Source organism: Littorina saxatilis, linkage group LG10, assembly GCF_037325665.1.
Source record: "Littorina saxatilis isolate snail1 linkage group LG10, US_GU_Lsax_2.0, whole genome shotgun sequence".
NCBI classification, from domain to species: Eukaryota; Metazoa; Mollusca; class Gastropoda; order Littorinimorpha; family Littorinidae; genus Littorina; species Littorina saxatilis.
This window is the reverse complement of record NC_090254.1, coordinates 30,607,234-30,620,337: the sequence shown is the minus strand read 5'-3', so window position 1 is coordinate 30,620,337 and position 13,104 is coordinate 30,607,234. Positions and strand designations below refer to the sequence as shown.

The window sequence follows — 13,104 nt, the reverse complement described above, 5'->3', positions numbered from 1 at the left end:
CCTTTGTGTATGAAGAGTAATATCCCTGTCTCCATTTGACCTGCCTTAAATGATATTCTTTATAGGTGAATGGGACCTCTCATGAGATAACAATATCGTTCAAGCCACACGTGTGTATATAATGTAAATGAGGTCATGTCAAACTAGTTTGGCAGGGACCTGTTTTTCGACTGCTTATGCTGCCAGAGTCATCGAAACAAACGTCATTATGGAAACGTTTACGCTATGCTGTTTCTCCTGGTAGAAGTTTTAGAACTTTCACGTCACGCTACACTTTCTATGGTGACGTGTCTTTGCTTTGACGTCAAAGATTGCACGAGGCTTTGGAATAGATGAGGTTCTAAAAGAAGCGTCTTCAATTTGGACGCCTCCACTGCGGGACGTTTTGAGTAAAATACGCGTAAGTACATGTACAGTATGTAGGATAAACAGAATACTACATGGCTTGCTGTGTCTAACCAGATGTAGGGGAAAGGCTCCTAATATGGACCGGCTCCTAATATGGACCACCTCCGGTTCTGACAAACTAACGGCGCTGGAGCGCTCAAAACAATTTCATTCGCTTTATTCACCCTCTCTGGATAAGTTGCACATGTCAAAACCGCAGTTGCAGAAACACAAACCTCAAAACCGTTCGGCTTTTTCGCTTTTTTTTAACTTTTGGCAGCGTTCACTCTAAATTTGCCGCCTAAAACGGACTCGTTTCTGTCCACAGCCAAAGCTTTTATCACACAAAAATGGCTATATATGACAGCTAAGACCGTATTTGTTACATTTTAGCAGTGTGTACCCCGGGTTTCTACTGCAAACAAAAAATAATAGCAAAACCTCAAAGTATGTGTGAGTCCCCTAATATAGACCACCTTCAACAAATCGAAGAAAATAAAAGCTAAAGGCAATTTTGATTAATTCATTAAGAAGGTTGCTGAAAATAACCTATAACTAGCCCTCGAGATTTCAAAAAAATATAACAAATTGTCTTTTTTGTGTGGAAGTTGATAATTTCACTTATTTTCACTCTGTTTTTGAGGGCGGGGATGTAGCTCAGTCGGTAGCGCGCTGGATTTGTATCCAGTTGGCCGCTGTCAGCGTGAGTTCGTCCCCACGTTCGGCGAGAGATTTATTTCTCAGAGTCAACTTTGTGTGCAGACTCTCCTCGGTGTCCGAACACCCCCGTGTGTACACGCAAGCACAAGACCAAGTGCGCACGAAAAAGATCCTGTAATCCATGTCAGAGTTCGGTGAGTTATAGAAACACGAAAATACCCAGCATGCTTTCTCCGAAAACGGCGTATGGCTGCCTTAATGGCGGGGTAAAAAACGGTCATACACGTACAATTCCACTCGTGCAAAAAAACACGAGTGTACGTGGGAGTTTCAGTCCACGAACGCAGAAGAAGAAGAAGACTCTGTTTTTGATAAGCTTCTTCAGTTTCCTGGTGTGCTTCAAATAATGCTCTCATCAACCCGAAACAGCTAAATCTAAAGCATATTTGAATTTGTCTGACTTGCACACTAAGTTGTATCATGTTATTTTGAAGTATAGGGGGCTTTTTACAGTGATTCGTGAAGGCCGCTTCACTGGTCCATATTGGGCGCCCAGGCTCCTAATATGGACCATTTGTGATTTTTTTTTCTGTATTTAATTTTTGCTGAATGTCTATCAAAGCTATTTCACTCTAATTAGGCCTAACGGTTAAACTAAGAGAGAAGGACTACCAACCACAAAATGAAACTTCTTCGCAAGAAAACAAGCTAGTTATCAGCAATAAACAAAAAGTGGTCCATATCAGGGGGCCTTCCCCTACACTCGTTGCTTTTTTAAATAGTGAACAGCTCGCTTTTGCTCGAAGTTCAACATTTAAAAAAAAACAATTCGTGTAAATCTGGTACGACACAGCAAGCCATGTAGTATTCTCTATTTAAATAATAATGAGATTTGAACCGATTACACTGCTCATCATTGTGCGTCAAAGTCATAGCAGGATTAAAGTAGCAGTAGCAGGTCCAATAACTTTAGTAGCAGTATGAGCAGTAGCAGTGACACTAACCTGAGTAATAGAAAACAAGTCGCGTAAGGCGAAATTACTACATTTAGTCAAGCTGTGGAACTCACAGAATGAAACTGAACGCACTGCATTTTTTTACAATGACAGTAGTCCGCCGCTCGTAAATAGACGAGCCTGTTCAGCGCGGTAGTGGTTGCGCTGTGCTGCATAGCACGCTTTTCTGTACCTCTCTTCGCTTTAACTTTCTGAGCGTGTTTTTAATCCAAACATATCATATCTATATGTTTTTTGAATCAGGAACCGACAAGGAATAAGATGAAATTGTTTCTAAATCGATTTCGAAAATTTAATTTTAATCATAATTTTTATATTTTTAATTTTCAGAGCTTGTTTTTAATCCGAATATAACATATTTATATGTTTTTGGAATCAGAAAATGATGAAGAATAAGATGAACGTAAATTTGGATCGTTTTAAAAACAAATTTTTTTTTTTACAATTTTCAGATTTTTAATGACCAAAGTCATTCATTAATTTTTAAGCCACCAAGCTGAAATGTAATACCGAAGTCCGGCCTTCGTCGAAGATTGCTTGGCCAAAATTTCAATCAATTTGATTGAAAAATGAGGGTGTGACAGTGCCGCCTCAACATTTACAAAAAGCCGGATATGACGTCATCAAAGGTATTTATCGAAAAAAAGAAAAAAATTTCCGGGGATATCATTCCCAGAAACTCTCTTGTCAAATTTCATAAAGATCGGTCCAGTAGTTTGGTCTGAATCGCTCTACACACACACACGCACAGACAGACAGACACACACACATACACCACGACCCTCGTCTCGATTCCCCCTCTACGTTAAAACATTTAGTCAAAACTTGACTGAAATGTAAAAAGAGTAGCAGTAGTAGCAGATACCGTCACTTGAGTAGTTACTGTAGCAAAATCAATAGTAGCAGTAGCCATGACGGTAAATTGAGTAGAAGACAAAGCAATGGTAGTACTAGAAGTGACGGTAACCTGAGTATTACCAAAAGCAGTAGTAGCAGTAGCCATGACCGTAAATTGAGTAGAAGACAAAGCAATGGTAGTAGGGGAAAGTCCCCAAATACCGAACGGTGCCTAATACCGAACAGCTGATTTCTCGAAAACAAGAGGTGACTACTCAAATTGGACTGCACGAGGTGATAGAGTACCGTCCCTGATTATCCTGCACCAAAAATCATGGCGGATAAAGGCGGCAAAAAAAACCGGTGAGTGATTTTATGATTTTATGACTCTCAATGCTATTTCGACCCACAGCAGACTAGGATCATAGTATGAATTTGAGTTGCTTTTTGTGAAAAGTTATGGTTGAAATTAACAGTGTGATCTATCTGCTTGCCAAATATGTCTGTTTGAAAGCATTCGTCTTAGATCTTGCCTGAGCGCCCGGTGGTTTTAAAATAGTTAGGTAGATTTCAATTACCGAACACTCCATATTTCAAATACCGAACAGTGTTCGGTATTTGAACTTGTGTGTTCGGATTTTGACTCTCTCTCTCTCTCTTTCTCTCTCTCTCTCTCTCTCTCTCTCTCTCTCTCTCTCTCTCTCTCTCTCTCTCTCTCTCTCTCTTTTTATTTTCTGTGCATGTGTATGCCAGAAGTAGATCTAGTTAGTACAGAGTGATGAGCGTTGTTATTAATACTTGGTGTACCGGTATATTGTGCAGGGCTACATGGTCAACGCAGTCACTGGCAACCATGGCAGCTATCATAGACAAGAGGCTTGGACTTCGAGCAGCTGCAAGAGCGTATGGAATCCCACCCACAACACTTAAAGATCATCTTGATGGAAAATACGAACATGCCATGGGTGATACAAAACATTTGGGGAGGCCGTCCATTCTTTCCCCAGCAATAGAAAAAGAATTGGTTGACCATATCATTAAATGTGAGAGGATGAGTTTTGGCCTGACCAGAAAAGACGTTATGTCACTTGCATACGAAATAGCGAGCAGAAATGGAATTCAACATGTTTTCAATGAAGACAAAAAATCCTCCGAGCCAGCAGGTTCCTCATCTGAAGAAGCAGGACTCCCCTCTGAACCACCAAGACCATCCGCTGAGCCTGTAGAACCCCCCCCCCCCCCCCTCTGAACCAATAGGACCCCCTCTGAACAAGCAGGACCCCCCTCTGAACCAGCAAGACCCCTCTATGGGCGAACTGGACATCCAGTAGACCCACTTTCTGAGCCACCTAGCCCATGCTCTGAGTAAGACATAGGCCTATTTTTGGCACTTCCAAACCAAACCAATCCCGATGGACGCTGTTTTTTTAGATCCATTGTCATCGGCAACACTCCTGCGTTCCAAACTGCAGAAAGGGACGGTAATGGGTTACCTTCAGAGTGTCACACGAAAATACAAGAACAGATCCAAGCTGATGCTCTAAGACAAAAGATGACCAGTCACATGCTCAGCAACATTGAAGGCTTCCGCGAAGTGTCAGCTGCAATAAACTTTGACATGCCATCATCTTTCGCTTTTTTCTCCCTAGAAGAAAAGATTCTTCACATGGCTCATTCAACTGCTTCAGTGGGAGACATGGACATTTCTGCTACAAGTGAGGTGTTGCAGCAGCCCATCCACATCATCAATGTAGAGTCTGGGAACGTTCTCAAATACAACGATGACTCTTTGGCTCAACCAGTGACTCTCCTTTACTCACCTCATTTGTTTGTATATTTCGCTGCGAGTCCAGTATATTAGGTATTACTCTTAGTTTATCATCTCGCATGCAGTCACTCCCTGTTTACTCCACCTCATGGGGACAATGCAGGACACTATGACTGCGTCCTTGAGTCAGCTGTTTCAGTGGCGCTGATTTCTCACAATCCCAGTGTTTCACAACAGAAATTAGCGGCGAAACGAAAATCCAGAAAGACAGAAGCTGAACTTATCACGTCAAGTCCATACAAACGTAAACTTGAAGAGTGGCAGGCAAAACAAAAACCAACAAAGAAAACAAGCAAATCAAAGCCAAACACAGAGAACACAGAGAAACAGAAAGCTAGAAACAAGAAAACAAGCGTCAGTCATCAGCAGGAAGCTAGCTGGTTCTGTTTTTTGTGCCGAGAATGCACCTGTGAGGACATGATTCAGTGTTTGATGTGCTCAGAATGGGTACATGTGGATTGCGCTGGAACAACAGAAAGCCAAAGAGAGTACTTTTGCGATGTTTGTCAGTCAAAGTAACATTGGTTTTTGCTGTTCGGATTTTGAACCTCTGTGTTCGGAGTTAGGGAACAGGTGTTGTAATTCCGAACATATTCTAAAAAAAAAGAATTTAAGATAACTTTCTTTTATGTTGATTTCTGTCCACAAAAAGTGGTATGAATGTTGCTGATCAATAACTTTATTAAAATTCACATTCAAAAACGGTCTGTCTTCTGTTGTTTTTGAGATGATGGCAGATTTGCTTAAGTGTTCGGTATTTGGGGACTTTCCCCTACTAGAAGTGACGGTAACCTGAGTATTACCAAAAGCAGTAGTAGCAGTAGCCATGACCGTAAATTGAGTAAAAGACAAAGCAATTGTAGTACTAGAAGTGACGGTAACCTGAGTATTAGCAAAAGCAGTAGTAGCAGTAGCCATGACCGTAAATTGAGTAGAAGACAAAGCAATGGTAGTACTAGAAGTGACGGTAACCTGAGTATTAGCAAAAGCAGTAGTAGCAGTAGCCAGAACAATACCTACATTGAGTAGAAGACAAAGCAATGGTAGAACTAGCAGTGACAGTAACATGACAAGTAGAATATTGAATAACCAGTAAAATCTTAAAGGGGCAATGCAGGGGTCACAGGGGTCACATCATTGCTGAAGCAACGATTTGTGTTTTTGTCGCAGATTACAATATAAACAATCAAAAGCTGTACACAAGCATCTCATAGATACCTGCACATACCTTTAGTGTTTTTAGCCAAACGAAACTTGATGCGGTTTGTCAGTTCGCATCTCCCGCCAAAATTTAATTAACATTTTCCGTGAGTACGTTCTTGGTGTGAAGGCTGTGTGCAGTATGCCGAAATGGACTCACACGCCATCTTTTACAATTTTCTTACGTAATCAAACACAATGTGTTGACGTTAAGTACACAAAATAAACCGGCCCCCGTAGCGCAGTGGTTAGCGCATCGGGCTGCGGGCCGGGAGGTCGTGGGTTCGAATCCCAACAGGGTCATGTGGGTTTTTCGGGCTACGGTCGGCTCCTACCCAGAGTGGAAGTGCTATGGTTCCTATGGGAAGGCTGGGATCACACAGCCGAATGTCATTCACTTTAACGAATGCGACTTAGAGGGTGCTCAGGTTCTGTATACCTGACCAACACCGCAGGTGCGGCAGTTCTCTGGCCTGGTTGATGCCAGGATATATTATGACAGTAAGCGTTGAGTCACGTAGTCTCAAAAACCAAATTGGAAATCCAAAGCATCATCATTATAATCATCCTCATCTCATTAATCTATATCAATATAGATTGTCCTTGCTCTTGTGGCCCTTCATGCCCGGAACTCTCATGGTGACCTTGGTCTCAGTGTTCCTGATCGAGCCTTCCCTGAATAGTATTTCTGCTGTCAGTCTTCAACGTGTGACGTTCTGGGACGTGGGGGCGGAGGGACGTGGTGGCGGTCTGCTCTCTGGAGGGGACGCTCACTCAGTCTGGCTCCGCGACTTAAAAGTCAATGTCGTTAGTAGGGGGCATAGTAGGTAGTGGGCTGCGTCCGTTAGCTCGGGACAGACCCACTACTGAACACCGTCGAAGTGACTCAGCAGAGTGTCATCTTCCGAGGGTAGCCTACCGCAGCGACCCAACATTCACCCCCCCCCCCCCCCCCCTGGAGCGTCTGTAAAATCGACAAGTCTGGCAGCGGAACAAAATTCAGAGGTGGTTGGAGCAGTGAGTGCAGGGACGGGACGGTGTGAGAGCACAACGGGACAAGGAACAGGTGTAGAGAAGGAAAAAAAAGGAAAAAAAAGTACCCAAAATAGTACAGATTTCTCCCTCTCGCCGAGACTAATGTAGGCTTTTGACAAAATTAGTTCTCGTGCGTGACGTGATGTGAGCCTGATCGATGGCAACTCGTTCCCAGGTGCCAGACCAAAATTAATTCGTACAAAAAGTGCAGTTTTTGACTCCTTGCAGGAATAGTCAATGAAACTTGGTATTTGTTCAAACGGATAGCTGCCTGAGGCATGACTGAAAGCCCTAGGCGCTCCGCGCACCTGGATGTGACAAGTTTAGTAACTTTAACAGAAGTGTTTCACTTTTGAACACATTTCTGTAACAAGTTTTGAACACAGTGTGGCATAGTACATATTTCTACTAGCAAAAATGGCACACATAACAACCACATAGTGTTCCCAATTGTTCATTGGTCACTCTGTGTGTTACTTTTGCCAGTAAAACTATGTTCTATGTCACAGAAATGTGTTCAAAGGTGGAACACTACTGTTTGGAGTGAAGATGAAGCAGTGAATATAACTTGAATAGCAGACAAAAAAACAGCAGTACAATAGCAGTTGCAAGTAACAGTAATATTAGTGGCAGCAGTAGCAGTAACTGAGAGTAGTAGTACATAATTATAGTAGCAATAGAAAAATGTAGTAACAACACAGTAGTAGTAGTAACAGTAGCTGCAACAGAAAGTATAAGTTCAAGTAGAAGTAGCAGTGGTACTAACTCAGAACTGAACGTAACTGTAGTAGCATAACAGTAACGGCTTCAATCATACACCCACACACTTCATTGCACGGAGATATGAAGTTGGGGAAGGGAGAGAAAAGGAGAGAGAGAGACTGAGAGAGAGAGAGACAGAGAGACAGAGAGGGTGACAGAGAGAGAGAGAGAGACAGAGAGAGGCAGTGAGAGAGGTAAAGAGAAAGACAGACAGACAGGGAGAGCGAGAGAGGGGGAGACAGACGGACAGAGTGAGACATACAGAATGTGTGTGTGAGAGAGAGAGAGAGAGAGAGAGAGAGAGAGAGAGAGAGAGAAAGAGAGGGAGAGAAAGAGAGAGAGAGAGAAAGAGAGGGAGAGAAAGAGAGAGAGAGAAAGAGAGAGAGAGAGAGCTCTTTCCCTCTGACTTTTTGTGGACGTCAGCCTTTTCAATCTTAAGTCCGATCTCGTGTAAAAAGCAGATAACGCGACCTTGCAGCAATTACAAAACCACAGGTCAAACAACTAAACAAGCAAAGAAAGACACACACACACACAGACACACACACACACACGCGCACACACACACACACACACACACACACTCAAAAAAGCTTATACACACGCACACGAACACACAGACACACACAGACACACGCACGCACACACACACACACGCACACACGCACACACACACACACACTCAAAAAAGCTTACACACACGCACACGAACACACAGACACACGCACGCACGCACACACACACACACACACACACACACAAACACAAACACAAATAAACACGCACAAGCACACACATACACACACACTCTCACACACACTCTCACACACACACACACACACACACACACACACACACACACACACACACTCACATACGCACAGGCAAACAAGCAAATACACCCACACACTTCATTGCACGGAGATATGAAGGTTGGGGGGGGGGGAGAGAGAGTGACAGAGAGAGACAAAGAGAGAGGGGGAGAGAGAAAGAGAAACAGAGAGAGAGAGAGAGAGGGGGAGACAGAGAGACAGACGAACATAAAGAATGTGTGTATGTGTGTGAGTGTGTGTGTGTGTGTGTGTGTGTGTGTGTGTGTGTGTGTGTGTGAGAGAGAGGAGGGAGGGAAAAGAGAGCGAAAGAGAGAGAGAAAGAAATAAAAAGAGAGCAAAAAAGATACGAGAGAGAGACTTTCAGGCGGACACAAAGAGAGACTTTCAGGCGGACACAAAGAGAGACAGATAGATATAGAGAGAGAGGTAAAAAGAAAGAGAAAGACATAGGAAGAGGGATATGGGGGTGGGGGGAGAGAAAGAAAGAAAGAATGAGAAAGAGAGAGAGACAGAGACGTGGACAGAGAGACAGGCACAGAGGGACAGAGAGAGCGAGACAGAGACAGAGACTGCGATAGAGAGAAAGAGAGAGAGAGTCAAACAGCAAGCTCAGTACAGTGCAATTGTTTCTGGCGTGTGCCACCTCTCAGGTACGTTACAGAATGCTCGGCACAAACCCCCCGTTGCCTGGACCATTCTCGGCGAGCGGTCGCCTTTGTTACGCTTCAGTGACCCCAGACAATACGAACGATACGACAAAACTATGCGTTGGCTTGAAATCGTTTGCAACACGGTTCTGTTACGGTCTGCCTAAGCAACGCGCCTCAGATGTGTGTAGGCTATATGACAACAAATGTTATCTTTGAGAGGCTACATCTTCAACCCAAATCATATTAATATACAACACAATTGAAGCATGATTGTCAACTTTCAATACTAGATTTACTTACCTCCGTTCCACGTAGCAAAAACAACACATTCGATAAAACACATCGCGAAATCTGTCGACTGGATTGGAAGATCGAGTAATAGGGTTTTCCCGAAGACGGGAAATTCCTCAATAAAGACGTGTTTGTTAGCTAAATCTGGGAAACTGGGCTTTCCCGAACGATAATGTGTGTGTGTGTGTGTGTGTGTGTCTGTGTGTGTGTCTGTGTGTGTGTGTGTGTGTGTGTGCGCGCGTGCGCGCGTGTGTGTGTGTGTGTGTGTGTGTGTGTGTGTGTGTGTGTGTGCGTCAGCGGCGTGCGTGCCTGTGCAACCCAGAGATTAGTGTTAAGTCTAATTTTGTTGTGACCCACTTATGACTTTCGTGACGTAAAGTGGCCAACGATCTAAATTTATCGACACGGAATGAGCGCTTGAGCTGACGCTGATATACAAAAAAACAAAAAACTGTTGTGTCGCGGGACGGATATCAATGCTTGCCAAACACTGTGCTGAACGCTATGGTGTTCTGTTGTCAGTCCCGAGTGCACTTGCTTTCAATGGCTGAGGGGTGACTGAGGTATAGGCCTATATCATTATTTCCATCATCATCATAGTCAACGTCGTCGTCGTCATAATGTTCATTATCCTCTTCTCTAGACAACTTCTTCTTTGTGTTTGTTTGTTTCTTTCTTTCTTTCTGCCTGTAGGCTTAAAAGCGGTTGTTTATGCGAGAAAGTCTTGTTCTTTTTATATTTAGTCAAGTTTTGACTAAATATTTTAACATCGAGGGGGAATCGAAACGAGGGTCGTGGTGTGTGTGCGTGTGTGCGTGTGTGCGTGTGTGTGTGTGTCTGTGTGTGTGTGTAGAGCGATTCAGACTAAACTACTGGACCGATCTTTATGAAATTTGACATGAGAGTTCCTGGGTATGAAATCCCCGAAAGTTTTTTTCATTTTTTTGATAAATGTCTTTGATGACGTCATATCCGGCTTTTCGTGAAAGTTGAGGCGGCACTGTCACGCCCTCATTTTTCAACCAAATTGGTTCAAATTTTGGTCAAGTAATCTTCGACGATATTGCATTTCAGCTTGGTGGCTTAAAAATTAATGAATGACTTTGGTCATTAAAAATCTGAAAATTGTAAAAAAAAAAAAAAAAAATTTATAGAACGATCCAAATTTACGTTTATCTTATTCTCCATCATTTGCTGATTCCAAAAACATATAAATATGTTATATTCGGATTAAAAACAAGCTCTGAAAATTAAATATATAAAAATTATTATCAAAATTAAATTGTCCAAATCAATTTAAAAACACTTTCATCTTATTCCTTGTCGGTTCCTGATTCCAAAAACATATAGATATGATATGTTTGGATTAAAAACACGCTCAGAAAGTTAAAACAAAGAGGTGCTATCCTTCTTAGCGCAACTACTACCCCGCTCTTCTTGTCAATTTCACTGCCTTTGCCATGAGCGGTGGACTGACGATGCTACGAGTATACGGTCTTGCTGAAAAATGGCATTGCGTTCAGTTTCATTCTGTGAGTTCGACAGCTACTTGACTAAATATTGTATTTTCGCCTTACGCGACTTGTTTCAGTTTGTTTTCCGCTCTTTTGTCTCTGTGGTACGTCTTTACATTGAAGATCCAACTCTCTCTCTCTCTCTCTCTCTCTCTCTCTCTCTCTCTCTCTCTCTCTCTCTCTCTCTCTCTCTCGGCTCTGCTCTCTCAGTCTCTCTCTCTCTCTCTCTCTCTCTCAGTCTCTCTCTCAGTCTCTCTCTCTCTCTCTCTCTCTCTTTCTCAGTCTCTCTTTCTCAGTCTCTCTTTCTCAGTCTCTCTCTCTCAGTCTCTTTCAGTCACTTTCTCTCTCTCTCTCTCTCTCTCTCTCTCTCTCTCTCTCTCTCTCAGTCTCAGTCTCTTTCTCAGTCTCTCTCTCTCAGTCTCTCAGTCTCTCAGTCTCTCTCTCTCTCTCTCTCTCTCTCTCTCTCTCTCCAGACTCTCTCTCTCCCTCTCTCAGTCTCTCTTTCTCAGTCTCTCAGTCTCTCTCCCTGTCTCTCTCTCTCTCTCTCTCTCTCTCTCTCTCTCTCTCTCTCTCACTCTCTCTCTAAGAATGTGTGTAAAAGTCTGTAATTGTGTACATAGTCCTGTGAATTCTGGTTTTATATTTTTGTTTTGAAAGTACGTGTATAATAATTATGTTATTAGAGTAGTCCCTCTCTGGGCGAGGGCTGGTTGAAAAAAGCTCGTTTGTATTGCTTATGTCACAACCCTCGTAAAATAAAATTTGATTTGATTTGATTTGATTTGATCTCTCTCTCTCTCTCTCTCTCTCTCTCTCTCTCTCTCTCTCTCTCTCTCTCTCTCTCTCTCTCTTTCTCTCTCTCTCTCTCTCTCTCTCTCTCTCTCTCTCTCTCTCCGCTCTCTCTCTCTCTCTCTCTATCTCTCTCTATCTCTCTCTCTCTCTCTCTCTCTCTCTCTCTCTCTCTCTCTCTCTCTCTCTCTCTCTCTCTCTCTGTAGTCAGTGTGCTCGTGTGTGTGTACGAGTGTCAGTGCGGCCGTCACGGTGTGAGTGAGTGAGTGTGGCGGTAGGGGGGGGGGGGGGGGGGGGGAAGTGTTGCAGGTGGACGTTCAGCAGGCACTCACATATTTTCGTGTCGATATTGATAAGCGTCGGTTTTGCGATTTCTATGTCTAGCTTCTGTAACGAGTTTTGACACCGCACGAAGTACGAATATTATTTACTTGTACAGAAAGTGAACGTACTCAACCGTCTACTGGTAAATGTTTTACTCAGCACTTCTGTTATGCAAACACAAAGAACACTTCCCTGTTTAAAATGAGTCGCATAAAAACCCCATGACAAAGAGACCATACGTCCGTCAGTGGTGTTGGCGAAGCAAATATCACAGTCATAATGTGAGATATATCCTGCACTGTCAGTGTCATAGCGCTAGGCCTTGTCTAGTCATCGCTTTCTATGAGTGGTGGACACAACCGGGCTATCATCGATTGCACATATTCAGACATAGGAGGTCATCTAGAAAATATATATATTGACAAATTCGCGATCTTACCTGAAATGATGTTCAAACTGAGCGTAACATTTTGTCTGTAGTGAATACAGTTCCTGGTTTCTCACAGTGTGGCCGCTCGGGAGTAGTTTGCGCCATCTTGTTTTTGTGTCGTTTCTGGGAAATTTGGTTTTCCCGATTGAGTCACAGGGGCGGAGCAGTTACCCTGGGGTCCAGGGGTCGGTAGACTGGTGGGGTACCGTACCGTTGGGGGGTGTGGGGGGTCAAAGCCCCCCTGAAGCTGAAGAATTTTAGATGATCTTGTAAACAATTTGTGGCTTATCCTTGATTTTAAACATGATCAACTGGTGTCAGCAGCCACTCATTATTTCTTTTAAAGTTAGTATTAAATAATGGCAATTTATCTTCCATAATATCTGCTCCCGACATCATTGACGAGCCGCAGGAGCGGCGAATCATAAAATTATGGTCTCGGCTCGGGAGCTGTCTGTGGAGGCTGCGTGCTATAATTAGCTGACAGGGCCGGACTACCGGCGGGGGGGTTATGGGGGTTGCGCAACCCCCCCCCCCCCCCCTACATG

General features: G+C 43.3%; 1 protein-coding gene across 3 annotated transcripts in view; it reads right to left on the bottom strand.

Moving 5' to 3' along the window:
* The window catches only part of LOC138979009 (uncharacterized), a 64,541-nt gene extending 51,849 nt beyond the window's left edge, over window positions 1-12,692 (bottom strand). For 2 of the 3 annotated variants that reach the window (XM_070351819.1, XM_070351821.1), the window contains exon 1: window positions 12,566-12,692. The gene's annotated coding sequence lies outside the window, so the exon portion shown is untranslated. Of the gene's footprint in view, window positions 1-9,508; window positions 9,598-12,565 lie in introns of those variants that run through there. The other variant, XM_070351820.1, reaches the window with a different exon arrangement.
* Window positions 12,693-13,104: the final 412 nt, after the last annotated feature.